Source organism: Saccostrea echinata, unplaced genomic scaffold (assembly GCF_033153115.1).
Source record: "Saccostrea echinata isolate AGI-Se365-2 ecotype Australia unplaced genomic scaffold, CSIRO_AGI_Sech_v1 ptg000052l, whole genome shotgun sequence".
Taxonomy (NCBI): domain Eukaryota; kingdom Metazoa; phylum Mollusca; class Bivalvia; order Ostreida; family Ostreidae; genus Saccostrea; species Saccostrea echinata.
This window is the reverse complement of record NW_026889801.1, coordinates 8232645-8255092: the sequence shown is the minus strand read 5'-3', so window position 1 is coordinate 8255092 and position 22448 is coordinate 8232645. Positions and strand designations below refer to the sequence as shown.

The window sequence follows — 22448 nt, the reverse complement described above, 5'->3', positions numbered from 1 at the left end:
CGATAAAGATTTGATTTGCCTGACCATCGGCTTAAATGTGACCTAGGCATAACTCTGCACACTTTACTGAACACAAACCCACAACACATGATTGCAGTCCTGCATACTTTGAGGTATTGAGAGATACCTATACTAAATGTAGAACTCTTCATTGAGCAGTGTTTAAAGCTTCCTTTAATTCGAACAAAGATGTGATGGGGGGTGGGGGTGGAGGCTTGTGATTAATTCCAGGTAGGTGAACTTGTTACGTGTCTTTGAGATCAAAGACTGTTGAAGGAGTGAACAAAATAGTAGTTTAGACTATATGAATCAGCCTTGATAGTTCAGTGGTTAGAACATTTGACTAGTGAAGCAGGTGTCCTTGGTTTGATTCCAACCTTTTATTTTCTTTATACATTCCTTTTCTACTACAATAGATTACAGATTAAAAAAAAGTATATTTATATTTTAAAAATGTGTTTGTTATGACTTATTTTCATGTTAAAGAAAACATTTAGATTTTAGAGTGATTAATAATCTGTTAAAAGAGGTACTTTTGAGTTTGATTAAAATACATGTAATTATGAAACTTTTATTTCCCTACAGATGTCAACAATGAAAATGAAACAAATCAATCAATGGATCGAATTAAAAGTTTTGGTAAAAGAAAACAGTTGCATATACATGCTGACAAGAAAGGACTTACATGAAGAAGAAGTGTTGTACAACTATGAGAATGGAAGGAGGATTTGGTGTTTAATTGAGGTAATTTAAAGTGTTGATTTCTAGGGCTGTTTGATGAAATTTAACCATTAGAATATTTAGTGTTGAAGAAATTTAAAATAAAATTATGCATGCAATCCCATTCAGGTGAGTTTTGTGACCAAAAGTCATCTTTTTCCTGATATTTTATCACAAAATTTTGTAAGAATTACAGTAAAACATGCTTAGGCCAAACAAAAAAATATGTCTGGTTCCGGTTACACCTCCATAAAAATTAGGGTAGGTAGGTAGGGATTTTTTTTTTTTTTTTTTTATTGATTTTCTTAATTTTTTCTTTAGAAATAATACCTATCACTGCTTTGCAAATGGCATTTAGATGTGGTGTGATAATATACTAGTCAATATTGGTAGGGGACACCTACATGCTAGTTTGCTTTGGATTTAACACTATTAAACTATGTTTTGCAAGGAGGCCGTCATTGCTGAAATTGCCATTGATGGAAATCGGGGAAAATTCCGGAAAAAATATGAAAATTGCCCAAAAAAAGTTTAGGGTCGGGGTATAAAATAGGGAAGGTCAGGTAACCGGAACCACACATATTTTTTTATTTGGCCTTATAACAAAGTGCCAGGGATGGAGAATTTGCTTCATAATAAGTGTAATTCGTTATATCCATTAAGTTAATAATATATTTTAAAGTCACAGGGAATAAAAATCACTTTGCTCTAAGCGTCAATTCATTACATACATTCTCGTTACGGATCTTACATCTTTTAAAGAAAATGAAAGGATGGGGGTGGAATATGTGTAATACATTCTTCAATATATTTTAAACAAATGTCGGAAAAAATTTGGATTTTCCTTGATCAAATATATTTAAATACGTACAATGAACTGGCTTCAACTGTTTTAGATATAAAACTAAAACTAATATATCATAAATTTACACACACTGAACAATTTGTTTCTGTACATAGATTATTTTCAAATCGGGGCCCTTTCAGGCATCACAAATTACAAGCATGATTGATACAATTACCAACAAGAACAGACATAATTATGTGTATATAAGATAATCTACAGTACATGTTTTTGTTTAAATTGAAGCTGAGTAAGTACATGTATTACACTATTAGTATATAATTATATGAAAGTAACATTGATAATTGAAATAGTTCTAACCGTGTACCCAAATGTAAAGTGAAGAGATTCAACCATTCTCGCATTGTTGAATATTATCACGTGGCGACGCAAAAGTACTAATTATTGATTACATAAAGTTTTTTTTTTAACAATTACACATATTTACATGTTCTAGATATTGAAAGAAAGTTTGTAATGTGACTGAATGATTACAATATGGTTGCATGCATGTGTATAATTTCTTTAAATATTATATAATTAATAGTCAAAGTTTATAGGAAAGGAAAGCAATGTGCCTCTGAGAGTGCCCCCCCCCCCCCAAGTTTTTTTTTTAAATTTTAATATATTGTTTATTGTTTTCTTCTTGTCTAAAAATTTTTATAATAGGTATAAAATAGCAAAAAAATTACTTCGTTCCCTCTGGAAAGTTCGTGAGAATGGTGCACAGTTTCCATTTCCGTGAAATATAGTTTTTACAAATGTTTAAAAATGAGACTTTTTTTTTTCAGCAGGTTTGACCCACCCACCTCTGGAAAAATTCCTTGATCTGCCCTTGTAAAGCATTTCCCATGATTTTAACTTGCTTGTAGTACATCAGATTTTGTACGCTTTATTGCTCTTACATATGCTTACACGAGAGGGAGAGAGAGAGAAAGAGAGAGAGAGAGAGAGTGTGTGTGTGTGTATACTTGTATGAAAATGCAAAAAAATATTTATCCACAATTTTGCAGTTAGGGTTTCAAGTAATCCTTACAGATTCTCTTAAAATACAAGAAATTGTATAGGTATCAAATTTTATATTATCTAGGGAAAATTTTCAACCAGGAAAGGCTTCCTATACATACATATAAAACAGGCACGTAGCACCATTTCTCAAAATGTGTGTATGCGATGGGGAGCGGGGGGTAGTAAAATGATTGATAAGCCACAAAAAAAAAAACTAAAAAAACTTTAGGCACTAAAAATTGGGAGGGATGCAGAAAAATACCAAAATACTTATGGAAAAAATGAAGAAGGAAAACAGGGATTGAAAAATATCCGTAGTCAGGGGGAGGACAGATTCCATTCATACTATCATTTTCGGAAGAAAAATATTTGAGTATACAATACTTACAGTATCGTTCGATGAGAGTGGGGAGAGCCAGCCATTCTTTAAAAAAAAAATCCTTTAGTTACAAAATTAACCATAAAAGACAGGCCTGTAGAACGCTTGGATTGGGGTTGCCCCCTCCCATTTTTCCAGAGCATTTTTTTAGCTTGTCAAAGATTTTTCAGGTAAAGTGTCAATTATTTCTTCCGTCTGTCCCCTTTCAAAAACAATGAAAATCAACAGTTAAAAAAGTATAAATGAAGCCTGTAATGCAATATATACACACAAAGAATGTTTGTATGTTTATTAGAACTAGACAATTTTCAGTTTCACTTCATGAACAGCAATCAGACTTTTCTTAGTGATTTCTTATTTTTTACCCAGTCGCGTAAATACTAATTCCCCTTCTCACTTTTGATATTTTCCCTAGCTGACCAAAATCTGATCAGCACGGACTAAGTGTATTTGAGTGCTAGGCTGTATGATGACATGACAACGTGTTTACTGTTGAGTATTTATAGAGTTTATTACTTTTCTGTGTTGCACATTTCATTGAAATACAAGGTGTAAATCACTCGGCATGTGCACATCTTCGAGTACAGTGGTCTATTTTGGAGGTATGAATAAGTTTACAGCGTTCGACACGTTCTCTCGGTATGCATCATTATATTTGCATATGGACATGCATATCAAATACGCTGGTTGTTTGTTCCATTCTTACAATAGTGTTTGTACGAGTTTTACTGTGAATTATTCCAAGTATATTATGCTATATATCTGTATATTGGCATGCTTTTAAAGAACATACACAACTATGTTTTTTTCTTCCAAACTTGCATTTACATTATTCAAAACGATACTTATAAATATCTTTATGACTGTTTTTATCTGCTATGGTTTTGAAATGTTTTCATCAATTCCTGTGTTCCAAGATACTTTACTATCGGAGATGGGCACGCGTGGATAGCCAAACCAAAAACTCACCCAAGTGTAATGAGGGCATTGGGGTATACATTGATACAATAAGACAAGGTATCTGAAAGAAATATGGCAGAATATGGCTAGTTGGTATGAAACAAGTCGTACATTGATGCAAATGTTGCGCTTTTAAGAATTCATGTCAGCTTTAATGATAGTTTCATGCATGTAAGCTAGATTTTTGATTTATAGGATTAATTTATTCATCAGTTTTAAGAAAAAGTGAGGAAACATTGCTTAAATGTAATTGATTAATGTTTTACATGCTTAAATGTAGAATATCCAAGGTTGTGCTCAAGACGCGGGGGCCAGGGAAATTCCCTGTCTGTAATGACTTAATCCCACTGTCATTCTGGCATTGCTTCCTCAAACCCCACTAGAGGAGTAATCCAAGACACCCTTTTACTTTTAAAATGTCCACTTCCTATTTCAGTTCTTATGGACAACCCTGAATACCTGGTCACCTTAATAAAGATTTTAAAGTTCAAGAATCATGCATATATCTCTGGTCTCCTTAATGATGGGTTAATGCATGTAAGCTAGATTTTTGATTTATAAGGATGTTTTATTCTTCAATGTTAAGGAATAGTGAGGAAACATGTTGCTTAAATGCAGAATACCTACGGTTGTGCTCAAGATTCAGGGGCCAGGTAAATTCGCCGCTCGTATTGACATAATCCCCCAGTTATTCTGGCATTGCCTCCTCAACCCTCACTAGCAGAGGAATCCAAGATAACCTTCCACTTTTAAAATGTCCTCTTTCTATTTCAGTTCTTATGGACAACCCTGAATAACTGGTCACCTTAATCATGTTAATAAAGATTTTAAATTTCAAGGATCATACGTATATCTCTGGTCACCTTAATAATGGGTTTATGCTAGATTTTTGTTTGATACATTTTCATTCAACAAATTGTTCCACCATTTTTTTTCCTTTTGAGTTTTGCAGATCAATGTGACATTCTAGATGAAAATTCAGTATTTCATGACCTTAATAAAGATTTTTGAGTTAAAAGAGTACTTGTATGAGGGTTGTCCAGAAAGTTCTTAGACAAATGCCATAATTTTCTTGATATTGACCACACTGCCAAGTGTATACAACATAATTTTGATATAGACCATGATTTAGTAAATATATAAAAATTAAACAATATACACTATTTTACAAAAATTATAGGTGTGAATAGATTGTATATACAAGCCGCACAGCCCAGTATGACATTAAGTTAGTTTCATGATAACGTCAAGAATATGGATTTTGAATTTTTAGCTCACCTCAACGAAGTTGGGGAGTTTATGTAATACCATCAGTGCAGGCGCCCGCATCCCAGGTTAAAGTTTTTGGAGCAGATTTCTTTTCAAGTACAGTCAAACCTCGTTATCTCGAACTCAAAGGGACAAAGAAAATACTCTGAGATAACCGAGGATTTAAGATATTCAGGGTAAAATACTTAGTAAGGAATAAGCAGATGGGACTTCAAAATATGACTTCGACATATCCATGGTATTCGAGATATATTCGTGTTCTAAATACAGAAGGTCAACTGTACTTCTACATGTATGCCCTATATTAATCAGAGATGCATGAAGGATGCTTCTAGTATGTTTCATTATACCAGTCAAGGTTTTAGATGCTGCAAATTCAGCTAAAGGGAGCATTTCCAAGTAACTATAAGCCCTATAATATTGACCAAACTTGCATGGATAATACATATAAGGATGCACACTACCAGACTTGCTTCAATTGCTGGATCTGACCTACATTTTCGAGATGAGTGACTAGACTAAAGTTTTTTGAGCAGGTTTCATTTCCAAGTACAGTAAACATCTTTTATAACGTATCTCAGGGGACTGTGATAAATCCTATGTTATAACCGGTGTACGTTATAAACGGAGACCGGAAGTACTCAGTACACCTTTACCGTAAACAGTTTTCAAACTGCTAGTGTGTTATTAATATTTAAAAGTATGTGTACATTGTAAATGATTTACAAGTATATTTGGTTTCGTTTTGTATATTAAGAAAGATTGATATTCAGTAACATTTTATTTATTTATCGTCAGATCATATAAAAAGTCTGTAATGTTTGTCTGTTTGGCCTGAGGACATTTATTTACAAAAGTCTCCAGAGTTACCAGAGTCATGAAAACTTCCGACTAATGCACTTTGATTGTCTGGGTAGATGGTATGCACGTGTCAGGCACGGACTTGTCTTCCTCGCTGTCATCGCGGTCTACTGATATTGAATCACTGTATTTTCCTTTCACTTGTTTATTATATCATTTTCGGTTTTATTGCTATTTACTGACTCAAGGATGATTTTTTATTATGACTTATTATGAATACATCTACTCGATGAACTTTATTCAAACAATTTATTATAAATACATCTACCTGAAACAACAAAGAAACCTCGTTAGAAAAACACCCATTACGGAGATGCTATGAAGTCAACAAACCGTGACTAATCCGCAGTCCCTGAGCTGATAGAAAAGGTGTGAAACCAGGTGTTAGAATACGTTATAAGAGGTGTAATTATGTAACGGGACCAAATTTCTAATACTTTATAAGCGATACTGGGTGAATTAAAAAAAAATGACCGAACGCATATTTGTCAACCCACACTAAAAATACAGGCAATGAAAATAGATTTCTATGTCTCAGCATATGTCTTTAGATAGTGTCTAAATACCTTCCAAATATCTCGTTGATATATCAATTAACAAAAAAGTTATGCCCAAAAATGATGCTAAAATTGTCAGGAGTGCAACACCTTTTTGTGACATTTTGAAATTTCAATATTTTTTGGAGATCTGTGAAATAAAAAACAATGCTTCATGTTGAAAATAAAGACTTTCCTGATAATATTCAAAGTATTGAGCTTTAAATGTGGACTGTCATAACTTTTGTTTAATCAAGTTGTGGTCATGGCTGATGTTTAAAAAAATGTTATACCATGTCAGGAGTGCAACAGAAAAAATGTAGTGTTGCCAAAAAAACATCAATTGTAAAATTCTGATAGAAAATTAAGACAAAAAAGGATTTTGGAAGTGTAAAATAATAACTGATATACATTTTAAAACTTAAAAATGTTATATAAATCACAAGCAGCATTAATGAGAGTCAAGTATATGTGCATACCCAAAAATGTCAGGAGTGCAACATTTGATGTTTTGCTCCCAAGCATGAAAAAACTATTATCATTATATGATTTTCTGATTTTTATTTTGGAAAATAAAGACACAAAGAACATTTTAACCAAATAGATTTATCAATTACAGGATCTGTCTGTGCTTCAGATCCATATTTCTATGGTCAGGAGTGCAACACATTTTTTTAAAGATTCAAGTTGTGTGTCAAAAAGACTTCTATTCATGCTTAGAGGTATTCGTTAATTAATAATGATCTTTTTGTATAATTTAAAGCTAAATTATTGATAGTTTTATTATTAAAATTCTTTCTTTTTCAATTTTATCAATTCAGATGTGTTTTTATCTTTTTTGTGATTTTTTTTAATGAACGTTAAAAATAAACACACTAAAACATTGTCATTAAATTCAAGTAATTCCTCCTCAACTTCACTGAAACAACAGAACAAGTTCTTATGTAATTTTCACTTCACAATTCTACTTTAAAGGCCCCAATGCTTTTGGTCAGGAGTGCAACAAATATGTTAGAATTATAAATCATCCAATAAGAATAAAAATAAAGAAAAAATGATGAGTAGAATTTTTCTGGTGGGTTACTGTGTTTGTCCTCTAAAGGAAAATATGCTTTAAAATATATTTTATCTTCTAAATATACATTTAAGCTAGTTTTTTGGGCATAAAATAGGGTATAATTCCAGATAAAATGCGAATTTTAAATACTTTCATCTGTTTTAATTATGAAGTATCGGACTATAAGTATTGCACAATTTCATTACCACTTGATGTTGCCAACACTTTATGAATTTTTGTGTTCTGTGGTTTTAATTTTAAACTTTACTGCAGTCAGGAGTGCAACAAAACTGCTTCATAATTACCGATGTTTTTTAACTACCTTTACTAAAAAATAAGTTGAAAAAAAATGCTTGATACTATTTGATGTTCAAAACACTACGTCTATCAACAAATTACAGAAATTTTACAGTCAATTCAGGGAATAGTTTTCATCATTTACATATATTTTAAATAAAATTTATATACACTTTGCAAATAATCATGTTTTAAGGTCTTCAAAATATGAAAAACCTGCTGTAAACGATGAAAAATATCAACACGACAAATTGATTTACAAAGTGAGAATGGGTTATTGTGTGTTATAATTTTTAAAACAATGTTAAATAAAATACATATCAGATGTCAGGAGTGCAACACAATAATGTAACATAGGGTCACTTCAATATGTAGTATTTTTTGTAAGAGAACTCGTATATAACAATTCCTTTTTGGCTTAGATTTAAAGAATTGACTTGAACGGACAAAAAAGTGTATTTTGGGGAATTTTATTGCTTCATAATTTTTTCATATTAAAACTTTTCAAACCAGAATTGAAAAAATAATTTAAAATAACAATCAAAAAGCCAATTTTTTGTCACATGTACAAGAGAAGATACTCATTCAAGGTCTAGGTTTAATCATTTATACCCCTTTTACCATTTTGAAGCATAAAAAACTATAATTTCTTGTGATTATGTATTTTAGAAAGTCTTTTAAGGTGTAATGATATTTTCTTTTTTCAAAAGAAATTTTACTAATAAAAATTCTGAAACTTTTTAATCCAATTGTCTATTCTATTGCCACTTCAAAATTTTAAACTAGAATGCATTTGCAATGTGATGATATAAGTGAAAAATATGTTATAAGTACTTGAATTTTGCCAAAAAAATTCAGTTTGGTGGTCATTTTTTTTTAATTCACCCTACTACGTTATATACAAATACGTTGTAAGCGGTGTTTTTTCCAATGAAATATATAGACACTTTGCCGGGACTACGGAATGGCTACTTTACATCCGGAGATACTTTATAAACGAGTACGTTATAAAAGAAGTTTACTGTAATTATAAGCCCAATATTGACCAAACTTGTACAAATGATACATCTTAGGATGCACACTACTTGACTTGCTTCGGATGCTGAATATGACCTACATTTTCCAGATGAGTGACCAGTATAAAATTTTTTGGAGCAGGTTTCATTTCCAAGTAACTATAAGCCCTAGGTTGAACAAACTTGTACGAATGATTACATCATAGGATGCACACTATACTTGACTTCCTTCAGATGCTGAATATGACTTACATTTTCCTTCCGGATGAGTGACCAGGTTAAAGTTTTTGAAGCAGATTTCATTTCATAGTAACTATAAGCCCGGTGTTAACCAAACTTGCATGGATGATACATCTATGGATGCACACTACTGGACTTGCTTCAGATGCTGGATATGACCTACATTTTCCAGATAAGTGACAAGGTTTAAAGATTTTTAGCAGGTCCATTACCAAGAAATTATAAGGGCTATCTGGACCAAACTTGCATGATGATGCATCATAAACACTCTCAAACTTGCTTCAGATGGTGGATTTGACTTACATTTTCTGGATGAGTGACCAGTTTAAATTTTTTAGGTAAGTCCATTCCCAAGTAACTGCAAGCCCTATTAGACTAAAATTGCATTAATGTTACATCTAGGGATGCAGACTACTAGATTATTAGTTTAGTGTGGGACTTTGTCTTACTTAAAGACAACATTTGTTGAGGTGAGCTCTGTTATCTCTTATTACCTATGATTATCAAGTATTTGTGGTGCACACACAATTTTTTCTTGATTTTTCTTGATTTAGCCACACTGCTAGTGTGTGTGATATTTACATATAGACCATAACGGAGTAAATTTTTAAAATTCAATAAATGATAATTTAAGAGTGTCATCAGTATGCACACTTCCTGTATATAGCTGCAGAGCCCAGTCAAATGTTGCATTTTATTTATTACATATTATTATGCTTCCTATCAGTTTGTCTCTATATAATCAATACCCAACTGTTTTCACATAGTGTTCTAAGGAATAATATATCTTAAGCATACTATGCCGAAATAGCTAGTGCATGGCTTCTTTTTCTGAAGAAAATCCAACAGCGCCCATGCCGTGGATCGAACTCACGACCCCGAGATCGTCTGTCTGAATCGCTACCGATTACGCCACAGACGCCATTATTTAAAGCACTGTATCATAATATATATAAACTTAGTTTCAAATATTTTACACTTAAAGAAAAAAAATAAACAAAATATTTTTTCTAAAATAATTTCTTGCAATTTTTTCCTCTTCACTCAACTAAAATTCTCTGAAACTACATGTATCTGTACATGGAACATTCAAAATTAAAGAAAAAAGATTATGATGTACATGTAGCACAACATGACGTCATAATAGTGGTGTACTAACATGAATATAAGAGGTGAAGAAACATTGGAAATGGATTAAAAATATTGTCGTTTTTATACAGCAGTCAGCATAATAATAACAATAGTGTTGTACTTTGCATGCACTATGCCTAAAAAGTAGTCAGGGTTTGACACATAGTGCACTAGCCTCCGGCTCGTGCACCAGGTGTCAAACCCTGACTACTATTTAGGCATAGTGCATGCAAAGTACAACACTATTATATAATCATGTCATGAATAGAGATATGCTATTTTCATCAAATAACAGTAACAGTAGTTTTCCACTTCTTGTTCTGTCTTTCAAATTGTACTCTTCTTTGAAAAATCATATATACCAATTTCAAATCAATGACCTAAATATATTCTAATGATTTTTAGATGTTTGAATAATTAGTTTGTCTCTGACATCGTTTCAACCATATTTTAGATAATACATAATTTTATGATTGGACGCTGTTCCATACAGATGGCCGACGTCGCTTTTTCTGTCAACTTTTGAAACATATTTGTTGCAATTTTTTCTTAAGGTCAAGAATTAGTAAACGAAAGGTGCCTACAATTTCTTTGAAAAATAGAATCCTTTAGTGACTATAACTTGGTCAAAAAAGGTGTATTGGGGCATAACTTTTAGGTAAACAAGATTTTAAAAAAATCATATTTTAAGCTGTTATTTTCAATGAAAAGAAAACCTGTCATGAATAGGGGAGTTTTTTCCATGTCAGACAAAGGAAATGTATCCAGATTGCCTGTACTGTAAACTGTAATTTGTATGTTCTTAGCCTTTGAGGTAAAAGTTCAATTTAATATGTACCATATAGCTAACTCAGACAATCAGTCACCAAAATATTTGTCTATGAATGACAGGAAAGTTCTTGAATTTCTCTGCCATTGACATTAGGTGTGTAACAGGAAAATGCAATAAGCAAGAACAGGATTTGAACCCAGCCCTCTGAATCACTAATCAGGTGCTTTAGCATGTTTATTAACTGAGCGATCTGGTGATGGGGATCAAGCCTGCCTGATCACCATATTCCTCCTTCCTTAAATTGTATTTGTCCTTGAAGATAAAAACTCAAGTTCTTTTTACCCCTGGAAAGCCTTTTACCTGCAAGTCGAGGGGTGATCAGTGGCACCAAATAAATATGGGATGGGACCAAACCAGGATTTGAACCTAGGTCCCCTGAATCACTAGTGTAAGTTTCTTTTTAAAAGGAATAACATTTTAATACACATAGTAAATTAGAATTTAATTTTTTCAGGAAATGGATAAAAAAGTATGTATGTGTCGAGCAACTACAGCCACCTGATAGAAGGGTAAATTAGAAAGTTCAGATTACATTATGCCAACAGAGATGATAGAGATGATAAAAATGCCAACCAAGCTAAAAGTTGTCCAGGTTAGAATCATTTTTTTTTCAATAAATTATGTACATTTAATATTATGTACATTTAATATTATCATATCAACTTAAATGTATGATGGTTGTTATTTTTTTATATACCTGTTGTGTAGGAAAACTTTTGTATTGGAGCAAGACAAGTTAATGACTTAATGATAGACTCACTGCAGAGAGAGATGTTGGAAAAGTGGATTTTATTAACAAAAGGAAGATAAGGTAAAATATGAAAGGAGTTGTGAGTTTTGTATGACACAGTATTATTTGTTAACCAAAAAAAATAATCTGAAAAATCTTGAGAAATTTAACTAAAGAAAACTTCATGAAAAGGAGCACATGCACATAAGGGGAAGCAACTTAAAATACCTATTGAAAATTATCTTGCAGCTGTTCTCGGGTCAAAAAGTGTTTTAGGATTAATAACTTGTATGCATATATACAAGGAAAATCTACATAAGAGAAGAAAGGGGGTGCATCTAGATAAACAATTTTATTTCTCTATGTTAAATAGCTGACATTGACTGTGTGCTTGATTTGAAAAAATACGTACATATGGTGAGGTAACTTCAACTAAATGTTAACATCTACTTTAGTTCATCGAAACTTGTGGACAGGATCATATGATCCTGCGTGTACTATTTAAGCCTTGATAGATGCTTAATTCAGCTTTGACAACTGAGTGTGTTGAACATCATTATCAAGATTCCATTCATTTAAGATTTTATGTCGGTTAAGAAATGTGTCATTTAGGGAGATTTGTTTTTTATACATATACGTAAGTTATTTTGTAATTATTTTATAGCAGAGTAATTTTTTCAATTATGATTGTTCTAATTTTTAGAGATTAATAGAGATTTTTCTTTTTTCTTTTTTTTCTTTTTTTACAGATCCAGGCTACCAACCTCTGAGAGAAACACTTCAAAAAAGAGCATTAAAATTCAAGACATTCAGTTACAGTACTCTATAAATATTATAAAGTAAAAGTTATTTATTTAATTTGGAAAAGCATTTGAGAAAAGAAGATGTGAAAAAGACTTTGTCCATTTCAAGCTATCTGTTGTCAAGTACCAGGCATATGTGGATTTTATTCAACAACTTTATTATGAATTTGAGAAGCAACTTTCAATATCTGGAAGCATTTTTATTAGTAGGAATGTAGATGTTAAATTATATAAAAATTATTTTTTAAAAGATATTTGTCAAGAAAATTTTTGTAGATTAATAACAGGTAAAATATGTAATGAGAGATCTTTTATTGATCATTTGCAGTAGTAAGCGACACTTGTTATAATTATACCCCCACTCAGAAGGAGAGGGGGTATACTGTTTTACCCTTGTGTGTCTGTCTGTGTGTCTGTCCGTAACAGTTTTTCATCGCAGTTTTCTCAGCAACTACTCATCAAAGATGCTTGAAATTTTAACACTTCTCTTCGACTAGGCATGCCATATTGTGGGATTCATGAGAGTGTATATTCACATCAGAGCGGGGGTATTACTAGTGAGCATTGGCTCATAGACTTCCTGTTTGCTGAAGTTTGTGTTTGACTTTCATATCTTTAACATGATGTGGCTTAAGGACATGCACAGTATAGTTTGAACTATATTTTCTTATTCTCTCTATAATTTAAGAAATCCAGTAATTGAAAGATCTTTGTGCAATTTTATGATACCTGGTAATGCTTGCACACCTTATCTGAATCAAATTTTGAGGAAATACCACATAAAACATTTTTTTTTTTGCGAGGGGGGGGGGGATTTTTTTTTCTTTGAAAAAATGCAAGGGTTTTCATCATTTGATATTTTTTTCAAAACTCCTGATACATGTAATGTATGCTGATTTTTTTGTCAAAGAAGATCTAATGGTATCATGATTTTAAATTATATTTTCTCTGAAAATTATCAGTTGGAAGGTTCACTGTAAAGTGCATGTACATTGCATATGACCTTAAAAATACTGTGGTGGCAAAAGACAAGAAAAAAAAAATCTTCAATATTTTTCAATTTTGGTACATGTACTATATTTTTATTTCATTAACCTGTCAATTTTAGATCAAAGGAATAAAGGTTAAAAACTATTATTTGACTCTTTGTTTTCAAGTTTTCTAGAGCAGGCCGGTAGCAACAGTTTCAAAAGAAAAAAAAAAACCAAACTGACCAAAAGTGGGGGGGGGGGGACTTCCCGAAATTATCTGACAAGCAAAAAAGAAAAGGCGATTCACTCTCCAAATCCTGGAATTTGCCAGTGCTCGACCTTACAACATCAAAAAGTGGGGGGGGGGGGATCCAGCATCTGAAGGGAAATTTACTATAGCAAAATACTATACCCCCCCCCCTCCCGCATTCTACGGGCCTGCTAGAGACATCTAATAGTCTATTTTAATCAACATTTGAATGCAAATTTCAAATAGTTTATCAACTAATATAGATAGATGTATGTTGGAAAGGACCAAGAGAATTTTGTAATTATATACATGTACATACAGCTGACCATATGGTCTGAAGTTGACATTAAAAATTGCAAAGTTGTAGAGTAAAATCAAAATTTGTGCCACAGATTTTGTGATAACAGTGGCATTTTTCTTTAAAAAAAAATTTATGAGTTCAAGTGAGCTTTTATGATTTTTATCTCACCTGAGCTGAAAGCTCAAGTGAGCTATTATGATCACCTGTTGTCCAGTGTCTGCCCATCTGACTATCCACTTGTCTGTAAACTTTTCACATTCGACTTCTCAGGATCCGCAAGGCCATTTTTAACCAAGTAGCTACAAAGCATCCCTGGGTAAAGGGAATATTAAATTTTTAAAACGAAGAGCCAAGCCTTATGCTTCCAAAGAGGAGTAATCAAGAAAAGGCTTTTATTAGAGATGTTTCTGAATATGAAACGAATTTGAGTCGGAGGGATATCGATCCCGATTTGACAATGAACACATGTGTGATTACAGATTTCTTTTCTTTTATATATCAATCTGTAACTTGTATAAAAGGTTTAATGAATTTGTGACCCCCCCCCCCCTTCAATAAAAAAACAGCTCCATAAAATCCAGGGAGTAATAAGTCCATGATTTAAATCGTATATATCTGTACATTACCTGTAGCAATGTGGAAAATAAGAGTTAATGAAGTAAGCTAGATTTATTTTTTCTTAGGGCTAGGGAGTGTGTTTGAAATGTCAAGGATGAACCAGGAATTTTACTTAGGGCGGGGAGGGGGACATACTAATAAATTCCCACAGGGAGATAAATAATCAACCTATTTCTCCGACTCGGATATTTTTTGACAAAAAAAATCCAAACTCTACGGATGTGAAAAATCTATCTGTGTGTGGGGGCTTGTCATGCTTGTCACAATGTGTAACTCTCCTCGACCAGCTTACGAGGGGTCCGTCTGTGTTCCCAAAGGAGGGGGTGGGTGGGTTGGGGATGGGGCTGGCAAGTTTATCTTTGCTAACTATATTACATACTTGTAATTTAATAACTCTGAAAAATAGGGGGCGGGCTGGACTACTTTGACACCTTCCACCGCATGATTGCTACCGAACGGTCTCTCAGTTCAAGTCGTCGGAAAATAATTGCATAATATCAGGCCCGTAAGAACCGGGGGAGACATGGAGACCAGTCCCCCCCCCCCTTCTTTTTAATTTTGCCGTTATATACTACACAATATAATTAGATCAAAATTACGGTTATGCCCCTCATAAATAAAGTTTGTAGACTTGATTTTTGTTCAGTTGCGCCCCATTTCCATTCTGTAACTGCATAGTATAGATCAGCCATGTTACATGCATGTACATTTGTAAATTATTATACAAACTACATTATGGCAGGTGCGTAGCCAAATAAAAGTGAAGTATACGCAGAGGACGACGGGGGTGGGGTGGGGGTTAATTTCCAGTTTTCACAAATCGAAACTATATTAAAAATATTAACAAATTAGCGTGGTTTAACTATGCTACAATAAAAAGCGGAAGGGGGCAACCACCATTTCAGTGAACATTATCAATAGTCAAAAGTTAGGTTTGGAAAAGTGTAGGCAGGGAACCCCCCCCCCCTCCCCCCACGATACTACATGCCTGCTGGTGAGGGCCCAGAAGTTTCTGAGTTTTACCAAATACATGTATATCATTCATTTTCTTGTAAAATATAAATTATGTCATTTATCTTTTGTTTAGAAATAAAAGACATAATATTTATTGTTTTATTGCAAAGTTAATACTTCTACGGAAACTTAGTGTACATGTAGTTTAAGCTAAATATCTAATCGATATTTGGTATCATACTCTTTTCTATCGTTCAAAAACTTGTATACTTAATGTTAATTATTAACACAAAATACCGTATTTTAAATCATATACTACATGTAGTAGATCATGACATTCAAGGATGTGTCTGAAATTTTATTTCTCAAAGATTTTTAAAAAAAATTTCAAAAATTATCAATGTATCAAAGAACGAATACAAGTTCATGAATGCTTTATTTAAATTTGGCAATGATTTAATAAAGGACTTCAAATTTTATTATATAGTCATGATTATATAAAATTCAAAGCGCTCTTCAGCAGTATGACACAAAATAATTCGAAACCCGAATATTTGTTGGATGGTACTGAGATTTTTTCTTCGAATAACTCTCTCTTTCTCTCCCATAGATTTTATTTATTTATTCATTTATTATATTTATTTATTTAATTATTCATTTTTTTTTTACAATTATGTGTATGCACTTGCGTATAGGCAGCTGTAATTAAACAGTCACCCAGTTAAAAGAAATTTATCATAATAAATGGTTTGTGTTAAACAACAAAGAATTCGAATTAACTTGTTTTGCATTTTGTGGTAACAGCAAGACATTCGATACGGTTTGTTTAAAAGAACAAGAGACAACATAGATTTGCGGGTGAAGTTCTTACCTTGTTGACTAATTATCTTTTCAATCCATCGCAACAGATCAAAAAATAAATTTTCAGTATATTTAGTGAGAAGGACGGAAGCTGGAGTTCCCCAGGGATCTATTCTTGGACTTCAACTTTTCTTAGTTGATATACAAGACCTACCAGGTGGCCTATGGGGTACCTCTAGGATATTGGCATATGATGCATATTCTTGTCAAACACCTTTCAAAACGTGCAGAACTTAGAAAGGCTGAGCAATCACGACTTATAAATAAAGAATGGCTAAAAACTACCTGATTTAATCCCAATTAATCCCAATTACCAAACTAAAATTATTAATATTTTGCAGCAATGAAGATAAAATATATAATTGCACTTAGTGTTGAATAATCAGCAAGTCGATCCTTCTCTTGGTCACTATCATCTTAGACTTACATTCTCAAACCCTGGGGAGTGGACAACCACACTGACAGTATTATACAAAAGGCTTCCAAAAAATTGCAGTTTTTCATAAATTAAAAGGGTTACGTATCGTGACTTCTTAGCTTAAATGTATTCTAGTGCTACATTTATACATGTAAGACCGATACCACTTTTGGAGTATGCATTAGAAGCATGGAATAGCATCTCCGCAGCTGCTCTGAAAAGCCTGATAAACTTCAGCAAGAAGCTATACATATTGTAACTGGTGTTCCTGTTTATCATGCCTTGCAAGATTTCAAGTATTTTGTGCTGCCACCGTATATTATTCTTAAATTGAATCATTTAACTATTCTCTGTTAAATTTTAGTTCATTATAACCTTACAATTGAAAGAAAAAAAAATGTCCACCTAAGCCAGATTTAGTACTTACGAAAATATACACTGGTCACCTTAACTCACGTGAAGGGGTTACAAAATATTAGGGAGACCAATTTTTTTGTATATTTTTACCTACAAGTTTTCTGTAAAATTAAGCGTTAAAATGGTAATTAATAAGCTCAAGTACCAACAAAAATGCATTTGGTTTTTATATCAAAGCATAGGGGAAAAAGATAAATTTTGTCTACTTAAGCCAGATTTCATGGCATTGGTCCCCTAATCCAGAAATCAGGACTATATATATATATATATATATATATATATATATATATATATATATATATATATATATATATATATATATATATATATATACTTTTCCTTGACATTTGAATTTTTTTCATAAAACTTTTAACCTTTGCCATAACTTTTCAATGTTTGGTACTAGGGCTTTCATATTTCACAGTTATATTCCCTGAGATGAGACTTTTTCTTTGTATCTTTTGACACTGACATTGGAATTTGACTTGCATTTGAGAAACTCTAAACTTAGCCATGAGATGTCATATCGGGGCATCATTGTTTGACACACATATCTTCGTTTTGTTTTGTTATTTTGTTTCATTTTTTTTTATTTTGCAACTTCCATTAGTTTAAAAAAAATCAATCCTAATTCGAGCAAAAAAATTTGCAAGATAGAAAAAAATAATTGTCTTGTAGAGCTTTAGTTTATTATTTGTCATATATTCATATATGATATATATATCATACATCTTTATAGTAATCTTCTCTTTAGAAATAATGTGAAAGTTTCAAGTGTTTGAAGTGTCTGCTGGAATGATCAATATCAAACTTGCTGAGCTTTTGAAGCCCTCTTACCAAATGTGAATTCAATCGTGAAACCAAGTATTTGACCATCTTCTAACAAAACAATCTGTTATTGTTTAATTAATAGTGAATGTAATGGGATATCAGTGACGAAGTAATTCAAGCCCACATTTCAGAAGTTTAGGACCTTCCATAATTAGGATCTATTGGCATGTTGAAGGCATAACATGTCATTTAAGGAAGCTAAAAGTCATAATAAATGTCGTTTTTTTTTAAATCTATTTCGATTGATTATCAAGAAATTGCAGATGTTTGGGATTACTATAGCTACAAAGGATTTTCTTTAACTGTGGGTGTTAAGACATGTTAACCAAAAGTCATTTGTTTTCAGTTTCTCATGCAGACTGGAGTTTACTACAAACATATATATTATAACATGATTATTATTAATTTAAGAAAAGGTGATCCTCCAGTAATGATATTTTTCTGTGGATTTCTTAGAAATAATCTTTGAGTGAGAATACTTTTAAAAATGGTGCTTACATTGTACATATTGTATAAGAATGCATGCAATATTTGTCCCTAAAACACATTGTTAAGCAATGATTTTTTATTTTGAAAAAAATAGATTTGTTTTATGAAAAATTGTATTGTGGTCGTTTTTTTCTAACTATATTGCCCTAATTTATTAATTACTCCAGTTCTTAATTGTATTTACCTGGAATACTTCGAATTTCTATGGAATTCCATAGATTTCCAATAGCAAACGTCCTGGAATTCGACGGATTTAAAAATGAAGTAATTCGACGGATTTCCAGCTATTTCCGCATATTTCTATTCTGACATTGTTCCGCTCTTTTCCATGTTAGATTTGAAATTCTGTACCATTCCGAAAAAGTTCCGCCCAATTTCTCTCGAGAACTTAACGGAATTCCGTGGACCATTTTTCCATGGAAATCCATAGATCTTATGGAAAATGTGCATGAGGGAAAGACCAACAAAGTATTATACACATTACAAAGGTTAATTTTTAAGGAGAATTGATAAAACGATAAATCTGTTTCTTTGATGTTTCTAACATTGCTACTTGTCGCATATCTTTACAATAGGTGTCATGACTATTTACTATCTGAGAAATGTTTATGGTCTCCTTATAAGACCAACAAATCATTATATTTGTATAAAAATTTTAATTAATGGATGAGTCTGCTTTTCTCTTGAGCAGTTACTAGCATAGATATGTTAAGGGCATACAGTATTTTTTTTTATGTATATTTATTGTCAATCGCATCTTAAGATTGCAAAGGGTGTACCAGAAGAAAATAATTTCAGACCTTCCTGTCATTGACATTCTTTAAATTTCCTAGCATAAAATCGGATACATTCCTATGATAAACAATGTTATCATGAGGTCGTGAATTTTTCCAAGTAAAAGTGATGCATTCAGCGAAAATCAAACTCTCAAAGCACCGCAAAAATGTAAGTTGTAACCATGACCAGTGATAAACATCCTGCTTCATTCCTATATAAAGGTTTATGAGAGTATAGCTGAAAAACACAAAGTCTGGTTTAAACTGCAAGAGAGATTGAGAGGCCAGCACCTTGCAAAGGTAATGTTAGTAAGGTTTTCCGTCTTCAGCGGGAGACCATCCTCTTCGTATGTTTCTATTCAACTATCCTTATTCATTTACTATTAATTTCGTGCAAGAGTTTCTCAGAAAGGGCTGGTTATATATATATATATATATATATAATATATATATATATATATATATATATATATATATATATATATATATATATATATATATATATATATATATATATATATATATATATATATATATATATATATATATATATATATATATATATATATATATATATATATATATATATATATATTATATATATATATATAATTTATTTATTTATTTATATTTGTAACATTTTGTCATTTACTTAAATTTTGATCATAAATAATAAATGCATATTTGAATTGATTATAACGAACGTCATCCCAGCATCGATATGTTTGATAATCATTTGGTGAAGAGTCAAAGATGTTTTTATCATTTTAAAGAAGCATTCTGTGAGTATTGCATAAGGAATTCTAGTCCACGAACGGCAGGTAGAATCTGGTTCTCATTAGAAATTTGAAAGTCCATTTTTCATTAGAAAAATCATTGATTCGGAACAAAATGCATACTTTATTTTTAACTCTTCATAGTATACTAACATACCAAAAATCAGCTTGAATTCTTTAAGTGTTTAGGGAAAAAAAACGTGAAAAAACCCTTAAATATTGAAAGTCCATTATTCCGTCAAATATCATTGACGCGGAACGAAATGCACATATGATGATCAATATACAATAACATAACAAATATTAGCTGAGCTTTCGAAGAAAAATTGCGGAAACCGAGTAGGTTAGACAGACAAAAAGACTATAAGAAAACCTATAGTCCCCTCAGGTTTCTTTGGTAGGGGACTAATAACTTAAGGTTGTTTATGAATGCACGGAACTTGACATTAATTTGTTTTTAAGTATTTTTTGACAGACCATATTAAATGATTCTTCTTTTTATCCCCATAAGCATTATTAGGCAAATAATTTTATAAAATAGATTTTATATTTTACATACTTATACCTTTCACAGGATCTTTTAATTTATTTTCAAATCTACTTACATGCATATGCTTTAACTATCATTTACTATCTGCTTTAACTAAATGTCCAAAAAAAATTATAGATATAATAAGATTCAAATTTAAGGTCGCATTAGTATCATAAGCAATAGTGGTAATTAGTATCCTGAAAAATAAGCTATAATGATTTCGTCTTTTCTGAGGAATTCTCAGTTATATAAGTAATAATAATAAATCAATAAATGTCTATTTTTCTTAGCTCAGAAAAGTCTTCTCGAACTACTAAGGTTAAATTAATAGAATAGATTTAAGATTTTTCTGATAACAAAGATAAAATAGTATCAGGTAGCAAATAGCGCTGATAATCATTTGTTCACTTTTTGTACTCTGCCTATGAAATACTTAATTCAAGGACATTGAAATCACGTGCCATTTTTACACAAATGACAGGTTAAATTGAAAAAGAAAAACTTTTACATGCAGAATGTCCTACTAACGTTTATTTTTAAAAGAGCGTTCTTATTTCATAGATTCATATTTATGTTTTTATTTATTTATATTGCAGGAAGACAAAATGGATTTTGGTTCTGTTCAGGATGCCGATAAAAGCCTCCAAAAGATTGTTGAAAGCTTGTTTAGGGATAACAAATTCAAGTCGAATATGTGTCCTCCTCTTGCTCTCTGCTCCATCCGTCGCAATGATCCAACAGCTAATAAGACGGAATATATTATAAAGGCCCTGGTTTCTCAAGATGGAAAAACCAACTGCACACATCTCCGCGTTGATAGTTACGACGATTTTAATCGGTTTGTGCGAGAGTCAAGAGATAAGGCTGTCATGGAAGCCATCAACCCAGATCAGGTTTAAGACTGGACTTGTTAAATCATAGAGGATATTTTTTTATCCCTCTAATGTTAAAGTAACAAGTACATTGTGCCTATTTGGAATAAATAAAAGTCTGTCTCAAGTTTTCAACCTTTTTTATCTTTCATGAGAAATTGAATATATTGAAAATGTAGTAGATGATAAATTGTGGCTTATCCGTTTATGTCATTCTTAAACAAAGAGAAATGATTTTTGAAGTAATATTGTCCTGGTGGAATGAATTATTGTTGCACACGAGGTGAGGTGATTTCTTGTGTTCATTGAAAAGTACAAAACCTTTCTTTTACAATATCGGAATATAGGACTGATTAATTTTGAAGGTACATGATCCATAAAACTAATTTAAATATATTGATTAGCTTCTAGTCAGTAGCTTATAGAAGTTCTAATTCAAGATTTAATGAATATGAATGGATTATTATCAAAATTGAAAAGCAAAAAAAGTGTGGGTACTTCGAGTTTCTCGGTGATATACTTTATTCACAAGCTTTTAAAATCATGTATTTGATCACTTTACTTTGCATCAGCTTACATTATTTTCGAATTCATCCCTAATACTTTATCATCGGTATATGGTTCCAATTACATTGTGATATCACGACTTTTCCTTTAAAAATCAGAGTAGTAGAATGTTTTAAAAAAAAATATTATTGA

At 31.8% G+C, this 22448-nt stretch overlaps 2 long non-coding RNA genes across 2 annotated transcripts; both read left to right on the top strand.

Annotated features, from left to right (window-relative positions):
- The first annotated feature begins 531 nt into the window (after positions 1–531).
- Positions 532–13482, top strand: LOC133204082 (uncharacterized). Its single transcript, XR_009723538.1, has 4 exons — positions 532–744; positions 11605–11742; positions 11859–11961; positions 12630–13482. It is a non-coding gene; the product is annotated as an uncharacterized LOC133204082 (long non-coding RNA).
- Positions 13483–19827: 6345 nt separating this feature from the next.
- Positions 19828–21884, top strand: LOC133204081 (uncharacterized). The gene is made up of 2 exons (XR_009723537.1): positions 19828–19869; positions 21474–21884. It is a non-coding gene; the product is annotated as an uncharacterized LOC133204081 (long non-coding RNA).
- Positions 21885–22448: the final 564 nt, after the last annotated feature.